The sequence below is a fragment of the Procambarus clarkii genome, chromosome 39 (genome assembly GCF_040958095.1).
Source record: "Procambarus clarkii isolate CNS0578487 chromosome 39, FALCON_Pclarkii_2.0, whole genome shotgun sequence".
In the NCBI taxonomy this organism is placed as follows: Eukaryota; Metazoa; Arthropoda; class Malacostraca; order Decapoda; family Cambaridae; genus Procambarus; species Procambarus clarkii.
Genome location: NC_091188.1, coordinates 27235460 through 27254703, shown reverse-complemented (window position 1 = coordinate 27254703; position 19244 = coordinate 27235460).

Sequence of the window (19244 nt, the reverse complement as noted above, 5' to 3'; positions counted from 1 at the left end):
GACTAACTCCTGGGTATCTGCTCACTGCTAGGTGAACAGAGGCATTAGGTGAAAGGAAATGTGCCCAACCATTTCTGTCCCACCAGGGATTTGAACCTGGAATTCTCGATTGTGTGTGTCAAGAACGAACCTGACTGTACTACCAGGACGTGTATCTTCGTGACTGATGAGAAATATTTAATTTTATTAAGGATGTGATTTGTGATAAGAAAATGCTTATTTATCTCTTATATACTAAATAATGTGAAGCGGAATGAAATGCACTTTTCTTTGTGGCCACTGATTGCTATTCAGAGCCATAGTCACAACTGACATCCAGAGCAACAATCTACTTGCTAATGGTCCAGGACGGACCAAAACATCGTTGTCTCTTCATTTTCTGGTGTGTAGTTTGGTCATCACATCTTCAGCCACGTTAATGTAACTCATCGCCTGCGCACACAGCCATAGCCAAATTATTGGCTAATTATTATAACTAACTATTATTATAACAATAACTATTATTGACTAATTAATACAGTTACTAATATGCTAGGCTCTTATTGACTTTCTGCCCCACCCAGATAAATAACTTGTCAAATGGTCATGTTACATTGTCCAGGGGTGAGAGGCAGTGGAGAACGTACCTCAGTCCACCACAGTTTAAAAGCGGGCTTGCTAACACCAAAAGAACACATCGCACCACTCAAAAACCTTTCCAAACAATTTCTTAGGACCTCTAAGAAGGCCAATGATAGTTCTGAAGTACAGTACCTAATTAAGAAACTACCTAGCAGGCACCATTGGTGTAAAATAACTAAAGTGACATGCTACCCAGTGTGCAACATCAGTTGTTTTCAACCAATGGTGCACACTGGGTAATGTCTTACATTAACAACCAAGTGACAGCACTAGGGGGCGCTGGTGGCTGAGTGGACAGCACACTGGATACTTAGTCCTCTGGTCCTGTGGTCCCGGTTCGATTCCCGGTGCTGGCATAAACAGATGGCAGAGTTTTCTTTCACCCTGATGACTCTGTTACCTACAGTAAATAGGTACTGTACATGGGAGTTAGTCAGCTGTTATGGGCAGCTTCCTGGGTAAGGTGTGTGTGTGTGTGTGTGAGGAAAAAAAATAGGTAGTAATAGTTGAGAGATGAGCAGAAAGAGCAGAGCTCAACCCCTGCAAGCACAACTAGGTGAATACTAGCTAGTACAACTGGATCGAGGAAGGTGGCCATCCACACTTCAAGACCCAGCCCCACAAGCAAACAAGGAAGAAGTACTGCTCAGAAAAGGTCACGTCCTTCCACTTAACACCAGCAAAACTACATCACTTCGACAACATGGGAAATATCATGTGAAAAGGGAAAAAATTAACTGTTGAATGGAATGGATAGTGTCCAAACCTATCATGCACCACCACCAGGCCTCGTGTATCATTCGTTCATGAAAGTGATACACGAAATTTGAACAGATAAAATAGACACATCCCTGCAGGACAGAGTCCAAAAAAGATAACCAATACTTATCTGAAAATCAGGACCTGAAGGATAGTGGTGAACGGAAAAAGCATTACTCACACCAGATGAATGACTGAGGGTTATTGTCGGTTGACCCTCCAGGCTTCCTGGAGCCCTGTCTGGTGGCAGGGAAGAATAACTAATGACAATAGCTAGCAGTGGTGACAAGCGGCGGCAATAGCAACAGTAGCTAGCTTATGATCGTTCTCATATTTTTCAATTGTGCTTATATTTCTTATGTTTGTTGTGTTTATATTATTTGTATAATATTCACCCTTAAAGTTGCTTGTTTTGGAGTGTTCTACCTTTCTTGTGGTTTTTCTCTTGGCGGGAGTTCATCTAGTATCCCAGACTCTGCATTTCTATTGAGTGACCAGATTCTGTTTCTGGTCTCCAGTAGGCTTTTATGGCTTGTGCAAAAACCAGGTGGGGAATGGTATGCTGGAAGCTAATTACATAGTTATCTTCTGGAAGTCAACGAGTGACAAACCCAGAATATATATATATATAAACTGGAAATAAAGTAGAAATAAGTACTGTAATAAGGAAAAAACAAAAAAGCAAGAAGAGTGATTATACAGTATACCATAGTGAGTTCAACATCTCCATCAGGTCGTATTTCCAGGGACACCGCAGACATATGTTGGTTACTTTCTCTCAATTTACTTTGGTAGGTGTGACGAGCGACCATATGGTTGCAGGTCATGCATATCACGTTGAACGCTGTACCTGTTGGCAAAAAAACACCATTGAATGTAATGACACACCATTTTCTGGGTGAGCCCTGGAGGCTTCCTGAGGCTATTGAATCAATATATGATATATAGTTCAATTGGAGTTCAACCTACCGGGGACCACGAGCCATAACCTGGCCCCCCCTCAGAGAGGTACAGGGAGCAATGGCCTATGGAAACCCCCCCATGTGGTTGGGAGCATTCCATGTCTGCCATCAACCGTGGTTAGGCACCCAGACAGGTAGGCTTGCTTTTTTCTTTGGGGGGAAATTCTGCCTCTTTGTTCAGTCTTCGGTTGCAATTTCTTACCAAGTGTGGGTCTGTTTTATTATGCCTACCTTTCTGGGCGCCTGATCCCGGTTGTTGGCAGACATGGAATGCTCCCAACCACATGGGGGGGTTTCCCATAGGCCATTGCTCCCTGTGCCTCTCTGAGGGGGGGCCAGGTCCTGGCTCATCTTCTCTGGTTGGCTGAACTCCAATTGACTGATTCTCCCGAGTAATATTTCGTATATATTAGCCTGATAGCTCCAGGGAACCGAAGGGGCTCTCCACAGAAAATGTCCCTAACTGAGATTTAATGTAAAATAGCATTTTCTGTTAAATCATTAAGATTACATTTGTTAATGTAATGCCATATACATAATTCCTAACAATTGTCTCTTATTCAATTCCTATCTCACTTTCAATAATATGAGTGGTAGCTGAATATAATGAGTCGATGCTACAGCTGGGCGTGGACACATGCTGCAGCTCTTGCATCAGTTATATGACCTCTGTTCTATATATATTTAAGTGCTATAAATTGCTATAAATGAACAACTGTATAATCTGACAATTTCAAATTGACAAACTAGAGCCCTTTCCTGATGACTCCAAAGCACCAGAGCAAAATACCAGAAGGCATACAGGCCACAAATAGAGATGTACAATATTTTGAATATATGCACCCATTCTTCTACACGTGCCAATATTGAAATCTTCACTACAGTCAGCTACATCTTATTTAAACACTGGTATCTGAGAGAATACACAAACCGACCAGGGAATTTAAACATGCCACATTAAAAAAAAAATTACGCCGCAAATTACCATGAAGTTCATGAACCTTGCAACTTCCTGCCTTGTGATGTAATCGATCAACATTCTGGGTTACAATACAGTGAATTTTTCCTCTCCTCTCCCACTCAGCTAGAGTTGTGTGTGATATATTTGGTTTAAAGGATGAGAATCGTGGCCATCCCATGTAATTTCTTGCCCAGTAGCTCTGCCGAGCTTTAGATGATTCCATGAAGTGCTGGAAAATTTATAAATTTAGAGGTGAGGAAATATACTGCACTTTTCTTTCATAAAATAAACAACTGATCTACTAAGAACAGAACCTAGCGAAATGAAATGCCTCTTTCTGACATTACTGTGCTAGCCCCCTTAACATTGCCACTGAAACCTCTAGGACAATGTTAAGGGGGGGGGGGGCTAGAACAACTAACTAAACTCTTAACGTAAACTTAAACTAACTAAAGAAAGATGCCGAAGAAATATAAGAAAATTCATTTTCGCAAACAGAGTGGTAGACGGTTGGAACAAGTGAGAAGATGGTGGAGGTCAATACCTTCAGTAGCTTAAAAGCATTATATGACAAAGAGTGCTGGGTAGACGGGACACCACAAGCGTAGCTCTCATCCTGTAAATACACTTAGGAAATTACAGTTAGGTAATTAAAAAAAAATTATCCTTAATTTTGAAAAATACATAATATCCAGGGGGGTTTCACAAAAACCAGCATTGAATGTAATGAAACACCATTTTTTGGGTGAGCTCCATCAGCTCCCAGAAGCTATTGGACTGATATATGCTACATTAGTCTGGGACTTCAGTCACATGGAGTTCTTACCTACCGGAAACCACGAGCCAAAACCTGGTTCCTTCAGAGAGGTGCAGGGAGCAATGGCCTATGAGAACACCACTCTTTGAGAGTATATTCGTGTCTGCCATCGAGCGGGTAAGGCACCCAGAAAGGTAGGCATCGCAAAACAAAACCACTACTGGTAGAACGAACGGAGTCCAAGAACTCTCCCCAAAAAAAACTATGCAACAAGCAAAACGTTATCAAACTGATGCACTGCTCGTTTGCACCCCGCTATCACCCGGGAGAGGGATGGGAGCAGCCCCCCCCCCCCCCTGAACTGGGGGGGCTGCTCGCCCCTCAGTTCGGAGACCGAGCAAACAAAAAGAAAAATTGGCAACCGGAGGGTGTCAGGGAGCCTCCGTGGCTCACCCAGAAAATGGAGTTTCACTACATTCAAAACAAAGGTTTTCTGTGGGGAGCTTTGTTGGCTCCCTGAAGCTAGATACCCACAGATAAGTAAGCAGGAACTTACCCGGGAGGCGGCCGTGCCGTGTCCCTCAGGATGAAGACGAGACAGCTGGCCACGATAGGCACCCCAAAGCCACACAGGCTCACTGAGGACCCAGAACATTAACCAAATAATGGGCGGCCAGGATCCTGTTCGAACGCCAAAATCCCCCGTGCACGAATGTCAACCCAAGACATGTTACCAATGACCGCAGCAAGAGCTGCAAACTTCGAACATCATGGGCACGAGGGTAGACTGCAGGCTGGCTAGACTTAATAACCCTGAGGACAACCTGAGAGACCCGAGCCTTGGAACAGAGAACAAAGGAAACCAGGTCCATCTAAAGTGCATCCACAGACACAGAAGCAGTGGTACGCAGGTAGCGGCAAAAAGTTGCCACCGGACACAAAACATGAAGCACCCCCGGCATGACCAACCAAGCATCGACAACCCACGGACCCCTTTGGAAGCCAGCCATCTCATTCTTCACCAGAAAAGAAGAAGACAGCTGCATGAAGCTCACCGACCCATCCCCCAGAGACCAAAGCCAACAAAAACAAAGCAGGCTGTCCCTATCTCTCATCTTCATCCACCTTATATGCAGGCTGTCCCTTCCTCTCTCATCTTCATCCACCTTATATGTAGGCTGTCCCTTCCTCTCTCACTTCATCCACCTTATATGCAGGATGTCCCCTTACTCTCTCATCTTCATCCACCTTATATGCTCACTGTCCACCTCTCACTTTCGTACACCTTATGTGCAGGCTGTCCTTTCCTCTCTCTCCTTCATGTACCTAATGGGATCTTTGGGACTGCAAACTCATAAACAAATGGTAGTTGACTGTCAATGCACATTTTTCACATCTAAAATATTAAAATAGTAAATAAAGTCTGCTGAGACAAGGCTATGTAACCTTATGTCTTTGATGGAATAAGAATGTGCTATGATAAAGCTTACCTTAATCTGCACAGGTCTTTTGGTGCTAGTTGCATATAAACCTACTCTTTTTGAGCGGTAGTCTGGAATGCCACTCTCTGTCGAGATGCCTGCTCCAGTCAGCACAAACAACTTCTTAGTACTGTTGATAAACTCTTGCATCTGGGCCAGTGCCCAATCCTGACATGGGCTGTGCTTTGGAACAAAGCCATACTGGGCACACCCCCTCCTGAGGATTCTATATTGTTGAGATCCAACCAAAACACTGCTTTTCTTGAACATTTTAGTCACTGACTTTAATATGATGTACAGTATTGTCATACAGTACTGGGAGTGGAAGTTACAGGCACATAATGCAGCTTGGAATACAGCGAGTTACTTCCATCTTCATTTAGATATCCCAGTTCTTTACCTATACATCACACCTGGCCTGGAAACAACTAATTTTAGAGCATAATCAGGATACATTAAATTGACAATCTAATACTGTTCAAGCAATAGCCTGCATCTTTTAATACAGTATTTTCATATATACAATATTTTGTAAGCTGGTTTACAAACTCAATGGCTGTATTATATCCTAGATGCACTGGCATTATCTGTCTAAGGTTCATAATGTTACATAGTATACTTAATGAAATTAGTGCAGCATTTCATGGTCCTGTATTCAACATATCCACAATCCTTAATTTTGGTACAGGTTGAAAATTTAGATATTCTCAAGTAACTTCTCAAAGAGTGCTGCACATTTTTTAATATGAACTGCTGTCCAAAACAGCATGAAACAAATCAACAATGTCATTGTTGCCAGCTGATTGGAATGTTGTTTCAGTTTAAAGTATGATTACTGTACTGGTGGATGACTGCTGTACACAGCACAAGCACTGCTGTATATACACCGATGCAAAGATTTTAATTTGCCTGCCTGCGGTCTTCCTGGAGCCTACCTGCCTGCCGCTCCCTGGTACGCTGGGTCGCCTCCCTGAGCTTACCTGCCTGCGGTCTTCCTGGAGCCTACCTGCCTGTGGCCTTTCCTGACCGCCTTCACTTCTTTCTTCTAATCGGCTACACAGTTACCGTTGTTCCCTTGTACTGTATTTACCTGAGGGCCACTAACTCTTCAGTGGCCTAGGGATAAGCCAGGAAGCCGGCGGCTTGTCGAAGGTCTCCCTATTTGCCTTGACCTTTTCTAAGTATATTTTAAAGTTCGACACAGTTTTGGCAGATACAGATTCGGTGGGCAGGCGGTTCACGAGTTAATTAATAGCCCTGTGGGGGGAAAAGGCATCTCCTGTTCTCAGTCCTACATCCTACAATGTATATGAAACATTACTGTATAATAACCTCTGACATTAAATATCCCTTCTTCTCCTTGTATCATACTCTAAGCTGTACATCTTAATAAGCAGCATGTGCAGCACATCTTAACAAGAAACTTAATACAACTTGTGATATTTACGTTTGTGAGTTAGTGGCAGCTAGAGCACTTTTACCTTTGTTGTTGTTAGAGAATCAGGGGCAGCTACAGCACAAGGCTGTGTGGGACTTCCGACGCCTGGCGCATAAATAATAAATAAATAAATAAATATTTATTCAGGAAAAGTAAATACATACAAAGGTTTTACAAAAATTAATAGATTTATAGATAGAGCTAGTACATACAATGCCTAAAGCCACTATTACGCAAAGCATTTCGGGGCATATATCGCTTTGGGGACTCCTGGTTCAATCTTAAGGCCGAGCGGACGTCTGGACACCTCCTGGGAGCCGCCTGATCACGTCTTATTTTCGCTTTGCTACTGCCGTTTGGTATCGCTCTTCAGCGGTCTGATTGTACGACGCCCGGCGCACATATCGCCTTGGGTCACAGGTTTCTTGATAGATTTAGTATTAAGTTTTAGTCTTTAATGTTTTTCCTGCCCCGAAACGCTTTGCGTAATAGTGGCTTTAGGCATTGTATGTACTAGCTCTATCTATAAATCTATAAATTTTTTGTAAAACCTCTTGTATGTATGTACTTTACCTGAATAACCATTTATTTATTTAATTTTTTTTGACGTTGTACTGGTTGGTTCTCCCGGCGGGGTGACGGTGTCGGGGGCCGGCTTGGCCGAGAGGTGCCGGGGGTTGGCGCGTCGTGGTGGGCTCCTGGTGGGCTCTCAGTCGTGGTGGGCTGCCAGGTGTGCCCTCAGTCGTGGTGGGCTCCTGGTGGGCTCTCAGTCGTGGTGGGCTCCAGGTGTGCCCTCAGTCGTGGTGGGCTCCTGGTGTGCCCTCAGTCGTGGTGGGCTCCTGGTGCGCCCTCAGTCTTGGTGGGCTCCTGGTGTGCCCTCAGTCGTGGTGAGCTCCAGGTGGGCCCTCAGTCTTCGTGGGCTCCTGGTGTGCCCTCAGTCGTGGTGGGCTCCTGGTGTGCCCTCAGTCTGGTGGGCTCCAGGTGTGCCCTCAGTCGTGGTGGGCTCCTGGTGTGCCCTCAGTCGTGGTAGCTCCGGGTGTGCCCTCAGTCGTGGGGGCTCCTGGTGGGCCCTAAGTCTTCGTGGGCTCCTGGTGTGCCCTCAGTCGTGGTGGGCTCCTGGTGGGCCCTCAGTCGTGGTGGGTTCCTGGTGTGCCCTCAGTCGTGGTGGGCTCCTGGTATGCCCTCAGTCGTGGTGGGCTCCTGGTGAGCCCTCAGTCGTGGTGGGCTCCTGGTGGGCCCTCAATCTTCGTGGGCTCCTGGTGTGCCCTCAGTCGTGGTGGGCTCCTGGTGGGCCCTCAGTCGGGGTGGGCTCCTGGTGTGCCCTGCCCTCAGTCGTGATGGGCTCCTGGTGTGCCCTCAGTCGTGGTGGGCTCCTGGTGTGCCCTCAGTCGTAGTGGGCTCCTGGTGTGCCCTCAGTCGTGATGGGCTCCTGGTGTGCCCTCAGTCGTGGTGGGCTCCTGGTGTGCCCTCAGTCGTGATGGGCTCCTGGTGTGGCCCTCAGTCGTGGTGGGCTCCTGGTGTGCCCTCAGTCGTGGTGGGCTCCTGGTGTGCCCTTAGTCGTAGTGGGCTCCTGGTGTGCCCTCAGTCGTGGTGGGCTCCTGGTGTGCCCTCAGTCCGTGGTGGGCTCCTGGTGTGCCCTCAGTCGTGGTGGGCTCCTGGTGTGCCCTCAGTAGTGGTGGGCTCCCAGTGTGCCCTAAGTCGTGGTGGGCTCCTGGTGTGCCCTCAGTCGTAGTGGGCTCCTGGTGTGCCCTCAGTCGTAGTGGGCTCCTGGTGTGCCCTCAGTCGTGGTGGGCTCCTGGTGTGCCCTCAGTCGTGGTGGGCTCCTGGTGTGCCCTCAGTAGTGGTGGGCTCCTGGTGTGCCCTCAGTCGTAGTCTGCTCTGCCGGAAGACACTGGATGACTGCGTTTTAGTTGGGGGCAGAGTTTTGGTTTTGCTACTTGGTGTTCTCTGTGTGGAGCGGGGCCGGTGCTTGTCACCCTGAGGGACTCCTGGGACTCCCGAATCAACTGCCTGCCTATGCGTTTATTTGCCGTATGGCATATTAGTTTCTAGTGATTGGCGTCACTCGTTTCGCGATTAGGCTTGGCGTTTCACTTTTCCTGGCTTCGGGATTCACCCTTCATGGGTACGCCGGGACGCATCCGATCCCTCGATCGTCGTCGCCCCTAAATCATCAACAACAACACATATCGCTTTGGGTCGCGGGATTGTTAATAGATTTTTTCACGTGTTCAAAATAAATAAATATGTAAAAAGCCCCTAAAGATTTCCACGAATCATTTGGACTGTCGGAAGCAGCCAGCGAGCTTCCCATGACAACAAATGATGATCAAATTCCCAAACAGAGCATCAGCCAAAGCGTACATCTTGAACCAGCCGTAGTAAATACTATTATAGAACCCAAGATCCATGAAATGGATGGAACCTAAGAAATCAAGAACCTTCATGTCCCTATCAATGCAACTAGAGAGGACTACCCTTAAAAATATTAAGTTTTTATATAATTTAATCCTCGGACACTAAAGAAAACGAGCATTTAATAGTTTAAGAGGGATTGTTTTTACTTATGAATTTTGAGATATTTGAGATATATACAAGAGTTGTTACATTCTTGTACAGCCACTAGTACGCGTAGCGTTTCGGGCAGGACCCTGGAATACGATTCCCTGCCGCGAAGAATAGTTTTTTCATCCAAGTACACAATTTACTGTTGCGTTAAACAGAGGCTACAGTTAAGGAATTGCGCCCAGTAAATCCTCCCCGGCCAGGATACGAACCCATGACATAGCGCTCGCGGAACGCCAGGCGAGTGTCTTACCACTACACCACGGAGACTGATTACATATGAATGTAATTCATATGTAATTCACACCATACTCCTCCTGTGAGTGGCAGTTTATTGTGCACCCCATACTCATCCTGTGAGTGGTATTTTATTGTGCAACCCATACTCTTCCTGTGAGTGGTAGTTTATTGTGCACCCCATACTCCTCCTGTGAGTGGCAGTTTATTGTGCACCCCATACTCATCCTGTGAGTGGTAGTTTATTGTGCACCCCATACTCCTCCTGTGAGTGGTAGTTTATTGTGCACCCCATTCTCCTCCTGTGAGTAGTAGTTTATTGTGCACCCCATACTCTTCCTGTGAGTGGTTGTTTAGTGTGCACCCCATACTCCTCCTGTGAGTGGTAGTTTATTGTGCACCCCATACTCCTCCTGTGAGTGGTAGTTTATTGTGCACCCCATACTCTTCCTGTGAGTGGTAGTTTAGTGTGCACCCCATACTCTTCCTGTGAGTGGTAGTTTATTGTGCACCCCATACTCCTCCTGTGAGTGGTAGTTTATTGTGCACCCCATACTCCTCCTGTGAGTGGTAGTTTATTGTGCACCCCATACTCCTCCTGTGAGTGGTAGTTTATTGTGCACCCCATACTCATCCTGTGAGTGGTAGTTTAGTGTGCACCCCATACTCCTCCTGTGAGTGGTAGTTATTGTGCACCCCAATACTCATCCTGTGAGTGGTAGTTTATTGTGCACCCATACTCCTCCTGTGAGTGGTAGTTTATTGTGCACCCCATACTCCTCCTGTGAGTGGTAGTTTATTGTTGCACCTCATACTCCTCCTGTGAGTGGTAGTTTATTGTGCACCCCATACTCCTCCTGTGAGTGGTAATTTATTGTGCACCCCATACTCCTTCTGTGAGTGGTAATTTATTGTGCACCCCATACTCCTCCTGTGAGTGGTAGTTTATTGTGCACCCCATACTCATCCTGTGAGTGGTAGTTTATTGTGCACCCCATACTCCTCCTGTGAGTGGTAGTTTATTGTGCACCCCATACTCCTCCTGTGAGTGGTAGTTTATTGTGCACTCCATACTCCTCCTGTGAGTGGTAGTTTATTGTGCACCCCATACTCCTCCTGTCAGTGGTAGTTTATTGTGCACCCCATACTCCTCCTGTCAGTGGTAGTTTATTGTGCACCCCATACTCCTTCTGTGAGTGGTAATTTATTGTGCACCCCATACTCATCCTGTGAGTGGTAGTTTATTGTGCACCCCATACTCCTCCTGTGAGTGGTAGTTTATTGTGCACCCCATACTCCTCCTGTGAGTGGTAGTTTATTGTGCACCCCATACTCGTCCTGTGAGTGGTAGTTTATTGTGCACCCCATACTCCTCCTGTGAGTGGTAGTTTATTGTGCACCCCATACTCCTCCTGTGAGTGGTAGTTTATTGTGCACTCCATACTCCTCCTGTGAGTGGTAGTTTATTGTGCACCCCATACTCCTCCTGTGAGTGGTAGTTTAGTGTGCACCTCATACTCCTCCTGTGAGTGGTAGTTCATTATGCTCCAAAGACTTATCCTGCGAGCAGTAGTTGAGGGCCACAGATCTTAGACCTTCAAAATACTGAACAATTTGGTGGATGTTGATCCGGACAATGTCTTCAGAAGGTGAGATGTAACACAAACAAGGAGTAACAGTCGCCAGCTCAACAAGCCACAATGTTGGACTGACAACAGGAGATGTTTCTTCACCCACAGGGTCATTAACCCATGGAACCGCCTACCCGCCCAAGCCGTCAATACCAAAACACTGTTGAACTTTAAATCCCAGATTGAAAAAATTCATCAGAACAAATGAGGGGACCTTCGACAAGCCGCCGGCTTCCTATCCTCGTCGAGGCCACTAGAGTGTTAGTGGCCCTGAGGTAAATTCAGGTAAATAAACTGTTGGACTGTTACTAGGACCGCTGCCTCCATACTGTAATAGTCTATGTTTCTCATAGACTATTACCCTCCCACAGCTGGCAACACCCTCCCACAGCTAGCAACAATTAAATTTAAATTTTGCCCCAAGGGGCGAGTTTATTGGGCAGCGCCATTCATCTTGTGAGTAGACACACCACCATAGTGACAGTATTGGGCAGCGCCACTCATCTTGTGAGTGAACACACCGCCATAGTGACAGTATTGGGCAGCGCCACTCATCTTGTGAGTGAACACACCGCCATAGTGACAGTATTGGGCAGCGCCACTCATCTTGTGAGTGGACACGCCGCCATAGTGACAGTATTGGGCAGCGCCACTCATCTTGTGAGTGGACACACCGCCACAGTGACAGTATTGGGCAGCGCCACTCATCTTGTGAGTGGACACACCGCCATAGTGACAGTATTGGGCAGCGCCACTCATCTTGTGAGTGGACACACCGCCATAGTGACAGTATTAGGCAGCGCCACTCATCTTGTGAGTGAACACACCGCCATAGTGACAGTATTGGGAAGCGCCACTCATCCTGTGAGTGAACACACCGCTATAGTGACAGTATTGGGCAGCGCCACTCATCTTGTGATTGGACACACCGCCATAGTGACAGTATTGGGCAGCGCCACTCATCTTGTGAGTGAACACACCGCCATAGTGACAGTATTGGGCAGCGCCACTCATCTTGTGAGTGGACACACCGATATAGTGACAGTATTGGGCAGCGCCACTCATCTTGTGAGTGGACACACCGCCATAGTGACAGTATTGGGCAGCGCCACTCATCTTGTGAGTGGACACACCGCCAAAGTGACAGTATTGGGCAGCGCCACTCATCTTGTGAGTGAACACACCGCCATAGTGACAGTATTGGGCAGCGCCACTCATCCTGTGAATGAACACACCGCCATAGTGACTGTATTAGGCAGCGCCACTCATCTTGTGAGTGGACACACCGCCATAGTGACAGTATTGGGCAGCGCCACTCATCTTGTGAGTGGACACACCGCCATAGTGACAGTATTTGGCAACGCCACTCATCTTGTGAGTGGACACACCGCCATAGTGTCAGTATTGGGCAGCGCCACTCATCTTGTGAGTGGACACACTGCCATAGTGACAGTATTGGGCAGCGCCACTCATCCTGTGAGTGGACACACCGCAATAGTGACAGTATTGGGCAGCGCCAATCATCCTGTGAGTGGACACACCGCCATAGTGACAGTATTGGGCACTCATTTTGTGAGTGGACACACCGCCATAGTAGCATGTACAACACTCCCCAATAGGAAGAAAACACGCTGAGTTGTTCATCCTGTCACTTGTACCCAGACACAGCTGGGACTTGCTTAACTGTCTCAAGTGAACAGCTCTTCAAACAAGAAGATTAACATCTATCAACCCTTAAAAGCTTACGTTATCTTGCGGGTGCAAAATGGGGGAATCTTTTAAGAACAGTATCAATATTTGATAAATAGTGTTTTCCTAACTCAAACAATGTGGGATGCATTATTCTACACATACTTCTGATGTCTCTCAGGTGTTCACATTCACGTAGACAGTGGTCAAGGCGGTATCCATCACTCTCACCACAGATTTTACAACTCCGCTGCTCAACTGTTGTTTCCATTCCATATCTCCATGGATATTTGTCTCCAAGACGGATTCTCCCTATTACTGATTCTCTCCCTCGTCCTCCTCCTCTTCGGCCATAATGATTGGGATTGCCAGCTGCAACCATGTTGTACCGTCGTATACATTCACTGGTTTGTGCTTCTATCCTCCTTTCCTCAGTTACCTTGTCACGGTGATGTTGCCTGACAATACCTCTAATTTGTAATAGAGTCTTGGGTATGAAGAATTCAATATGGTCTCCTTCAGCGCCTTCAGCAGCCAGCACATCTCCTCGTTTATTTCCACTGTGACGATAATCTCCTTCAAGAGATTGAGCCTGCTCTTCCCTCCACAATTACGTCGCAACAAATATATATAACTACTATGGAAGAAATGTCCAACAACGACAACAACACCAGCAAGGTTTGCCAGAGCGCAAAACGTTGCAGCCAGAGACACCTGTTCAGACTCAAACCGCCAAACTACCTGTTGATCGCTACCGGCTCCGCTGATTGGTCGCCGGTCTGGCTGCACCTGCACTCGCCCCCCCATACTACTTGATGTCTGGGGTCGCCACGACCTCAGACCTCAGAATATTCAATGCTTTCGTGGTTACCACTCCTCCCGGCTAGACGTTAGCGTGTACTGAGAGAGGTGGTAGCTTAAAGCCAATATTCCAGCACCTCCCATTTATTTTGTGTTGCACTTCTTGTTATTTTGCCTTAACGTAACTTTTCATTGTGTCATTTAAGTATTCTTATTATTTTGATTGATTGATTTTATTATACAAATTTGTTTGTCCATTTTTTCTTGTTTTGATTTATTTAACGTAATTAAAATTTCATTGTTAAAGTTTACTTGTGTTTTGTGTGTCTTCTCCTTACCTTACCACAGACGAAGTTCCAGTTTTTCTATTTTTTTTTATAACTATGTGACGAGGCCATACCCCTAGCCTTAAACAGCCGACCACCAACGCGTTACCGTCACACCACATATTCCAACACCCTCCCACTGCTGGCAACACCCTCCCACCACTAACAACACCCTCCCACCACTAACACCATACCACCACAAACAACACCCTACCACCGCTAACAACACCCTCCCACCACTAACAACACCCTCCCACCACTAACAACACCCTCCCACCACTAACAACACCCTCCCACCACTAACAACACCCCCACCACTAACAACACCTCCCACCACTAACAACACCCTCCCACTGCTAACAACACCCTCCCACCACTAACAACACCCTACCACCACTAACAACACCCTACCACCACTAACAACATCCCCCACCACTAACAACACCCTACCACCACTAACAACACCTCCCACCACTAACAACACCCTACCACCACTAACAACACCCTACCACCACTAACAACACCCTACCACCACTAACAACACCCTCCCACCACTAACAACATCCTCCCACCACTAACAACACCCTCCCACCACTAACAACACCCTACCACCACTAACAACACCCTCCCACCACTAACAACACCCTCCCACCACTAACAACACCCTCCCACCACTAACAACACCCTCCCACCACTAACAACACCCTACCACCACTAACAACGCCCTACCATCACTAACAACACCCTCCCACCACTAACAACACCCTCCCACCACTAACAACGCCCTACCACCACTAACAACGCCCTACCACCACTAACAACACCCTACCACCACTAACAACACCCTACCACCACTAACAGCACCCTCCCACCACTAACAACGCCCTCCCACCACTAACAACACCCTCCCACCACTAACAACACCCTCCCACCACTAACAACACCCTACCACCACTAACAACACCCTACCACAACTAACAACACCCTCCCACCACTAACAACACCCTACCACCACTAACAACACCCTCCCACAAGTCCCGGGGTGGGGACACAGGATAGCGACACCTGGCAACTCCACCTGTCAAAATGCCTGTCCGCGGGGCTAAAACTTTCCCTCCCCGCTAATTAAGGCCCCGGATCAAACACCATCACCTCTAGTTGGAATAGTTTCCACACCTGGGCAAGATGGAGTTCGAACCCTGGTATTCAGTTATTAAAAGCAATTTCTTTTTTCCCTCCTCTTTGATATATTGGAGAAAGATCCTGTAGGAATATTCATAGTTTTTTGCCATTAAATGACATTTAATAACAAGCCATTAAATTCAGTATTTGCCTTTTAGTACTATTTGCCCCTTTTATTCTGTATATATATATATATATAATATATATATAATATATATATAATATATATATTATATATATATATATATATATATATATATAGATATATAATATATATATATATATATATATATATATACAGTCTGTCACACAGCAAGCTGACTAACTCCGGGTACCTATTTACTGCTAGGTGAACAGAAGCATTAGGTGACATGCAACGCGCCGAAATCATTTCTCTCCGGTCCGGGATTCGAAACCCGGGAACCTCGATTGTGAGTCGAGAACCAACCGACTGCATTACAGGAGACCCTTATATACATACACATGTACTGTCCCAAGATATACATGCCCGTCCCACTCTGCACAAACTGGCCTGAAAAAAAGAATAAATTGGAATATTGGTCTTGACACACTTCAGGTCACTGGTTCGAGGTGGTAGCCTCGTAGGGCCATTAACGTTCCTACTCACCTAACTTCTGATTCTCCTACCCTCTCCCTCCCATGGGATGCAAGCCCCCACCCAAAACAGATTGCTAACTCCCAGGCCTCTATTTACTTCGAGGTGAACAGAGGCATCAAGTGAAAGGAGATTTGCCTAAACCTCTCTCTCTCTCTCTCTCTCTCTCTCTCTCCCTCTCCCTCTCTCTCTCTCTCTCTCTCTCTCTCTCTCTCTCTCTCTCTCTCTCTCTCTCTCTCCTCTCTCTCTCTCTCTCTCTCTCTCTCTCTCTCTCTCTCTCTCTCTCTCTCTCTCTCTGTCTCCTGCCTCGGGAATCAAACCTGGAACATTTCGGGTGTGTTCTGACCACGCCGACCATTGCGCCATGGAACCTAATAATGCCAGACTAACCAGGAAGATAAGAATGAATCCGTCAGGTGAACTCACTAAGTGAACCCACCAGGTGAACCCTCCAGGTAAACCCTCGAAATGAACCCTCCAGTGAACCTCGAAATGAACCCTCCAGGTGAACCCTCCAGGTGAACCCACCAGGTGAACCCTCCAGGTGAACCCACCAGGTGAACCCACCAGGTGAACCCTCCAGGTGAACCCACCAGGTGAACCCACCAGGTGAACCCACCAGATGAACCCACCAGGTGAACCCACCAGGTGAACCCTCCAGGTGAACCCACCAGGTGAACCCACCAGGTGAACCCTCCAGGTAAACCCTCTAAATGAACCCTCCAGGTGAACCCACCAGGTGAACCCACCAGGTGAACCCACCAGGTGAACCCACCAGATGAACCCACCAGGTGAACCCTCCAGGTGAACCCACCAGGTGAACCCACCAGGTGAACCCACCAGGTTTAACCCTCCAGGTGAACCCACCAGGTGAACCCACCAGGTGAACCCTCCAGGTAAACCCTCTAAATGAACCCACCAGGTGAACCCTCCAGGTAAACCCTCTAAATGAACCCTCCAGGTGAACCCACCAGGTGAACCCTCCAGGTAAACCCTCTAAATGAACCCTCCAGGTGAACCCACCAGGTGAACCCTCCAGGTAAACCCTCTAAATGAACCCTCCAGGTGAACCCACCAGGTGAACCCTCCAGGTAAACCCTCTAAATGAATCCTCCAGGTGAACCCTCCAGGTGAACCCACCAGGTGAACCTCCAGGTGAACCCACCAGGTGAACCCACCAGGTGAACCCTCCAGGTGAACCCACCAGGTGAACCCACCAGGTGAACCCACCAGGTGAACCCTCCAGGTGAACCCTCCAGGTAAACCCTCCAAATGAACCCTCCAGGTGAACCCACCAGGTGAACCCACCAGGTGAACCCACCAGGTAAACCCACCAGGTGAACCCACCAGGTGAACCCTCCAGGTGAACCCTCCAAGTAAACCCTCCAAATGAACCCTCCAGGTGAACCCACCAGGTGAACCCACCAGGTGAACCCTCCAGGTAAACCCTCCAGGTGAACCCACCAGGTGAACCCACCAGGTGAACCCACCAGGTGAACCCTCCAGGTGAACCCTCCAGGTAAACCCTCCAAATGAACCCTCCAGGTGAACCCACCAGGTGAACCCACCAGGTGAACCCTCCAGGTAAAACCTCCAGGTGAACCCTCCAGGTGAACCCACCAGGTGAACCCTCCAGGTGAACCCTCCAGGTGAACCCACCAGGTGAACCAACCAGGTGAACCCTCCAGGTAAAACCTCCAGGTGAACCCTCCAGGTTAACCCTCCAGGTGAACCCTCCAGGTGAACCCACCAGGTGAACCCACCAGGTGAACCCTCCAGGTGAACCCACCAGGTGAACCCACCAGGTGAACCCACCAGGTGAACCCTCCAGGTGAACCCTCCAGGAAAACCCTCCAAATGAACCCTCTAGGTGAACCCACCAGGTGAACCCACCAGGTGAACCCTCCAGGAAAACCTCCAGGTGAACCCACCAGGTGAACCCTCCAGGTGAACCCTCCAGGTGAACCCTCCAGGTGAACCCTCCAGGTGAACCCTCCAGGTGAACCCTCCAGGTGAACCCACCAGGTGAACCCACCAGGTGAACCCTCCAGGTGAACCCTCCAGGTGAACCCACCAGGTGAACCCTCCAGGTGAACCCACCAGGTGAACCCACCAGGTGAACCCTCCAGGTGAACCCTCCAGGTGAACCCTCCAGGTGAACCCACCAGGTGAACCCTCCAGGTGAACCCACCAGGTGAACCCTCCAGGTGAACCCTCCAGGTGAACCCTCCAGGTGAACCCACCTTTCCCGCCAAAATAACCAAACATCACAAATCAGGCGATGCTTCTGGTTCCTGGAGAAAGGGGTGAGGGGGGGGAGAGGGAGGGATTTAGAGAGAGAGAGAGAGAGAGAGAGAGAGAGAGAGAGGAGAGAGAGAGAGAGAGAGAGAGAGAGAGAGAGAGAGAGAGAGAGAGAGAGAGAGAGAGAGAGAGAGAGAGAGAGAGAGAGAGAGAGAGAGAGAGAGAGAGAGAGAGAGAGAGAGAGAGAGAGAGAGAGAGAGAGAGAGAGAGAGAGAGAGAGGAGATGCTTAATCCCAAGGGGGAAGAGCAGGGTTTGGATTACACTCCGGGTCTCGACAAATCCCCTGGTAATCCCCTGGAAACCCCCCAGTAAGACAGGATTCCCAAATTCTTGCCTTCGACAGATCTCAGGATCGTGGCTGTTTCTGCTCACACTAAAACGCTGCGTGGAACTAGCAGCTAATGGGCAAGGAGGGGGGGGGGACGTTAATTAATGGGAGGGGGTTAATGAGGGGGTGATGGTGGCACCCCCTGATACGGTGGGGTGGGTGGGGAGGAGGGCTGGGAGGGGGTGGAGGGAAAGATGAGAGAATCCGAAGGTAATCTCTGAGGCGCTCACCCTCCTTCTGCTGATATCTCTCGCTTTCTCTTGTCTTCTGCCTTGTCTACTCCTTATACGTGACGGCTGCTCCCCTGGCGGATGTACACACACACACACACACGCACACACACGCGCGCGCGCACATTTGTATTCACCTAGTTGGGTTGGCGGGGGTTGAGCTCTGCTCTTTCGGCCCGCCTCTCAACTATCAATCAACTGTTACTAACTACTATTTCCCCCCCTTCTACACCACACAAACACACACACACCAGGAAGCAGCCCGTGACAGCTGATTAACTCCCAGGTACCTTGGGATCCCACGTACTCCAGGTACCTTGGGAGCCGGTCGGCCGAGCGGACAGCACGCTGGACTGTG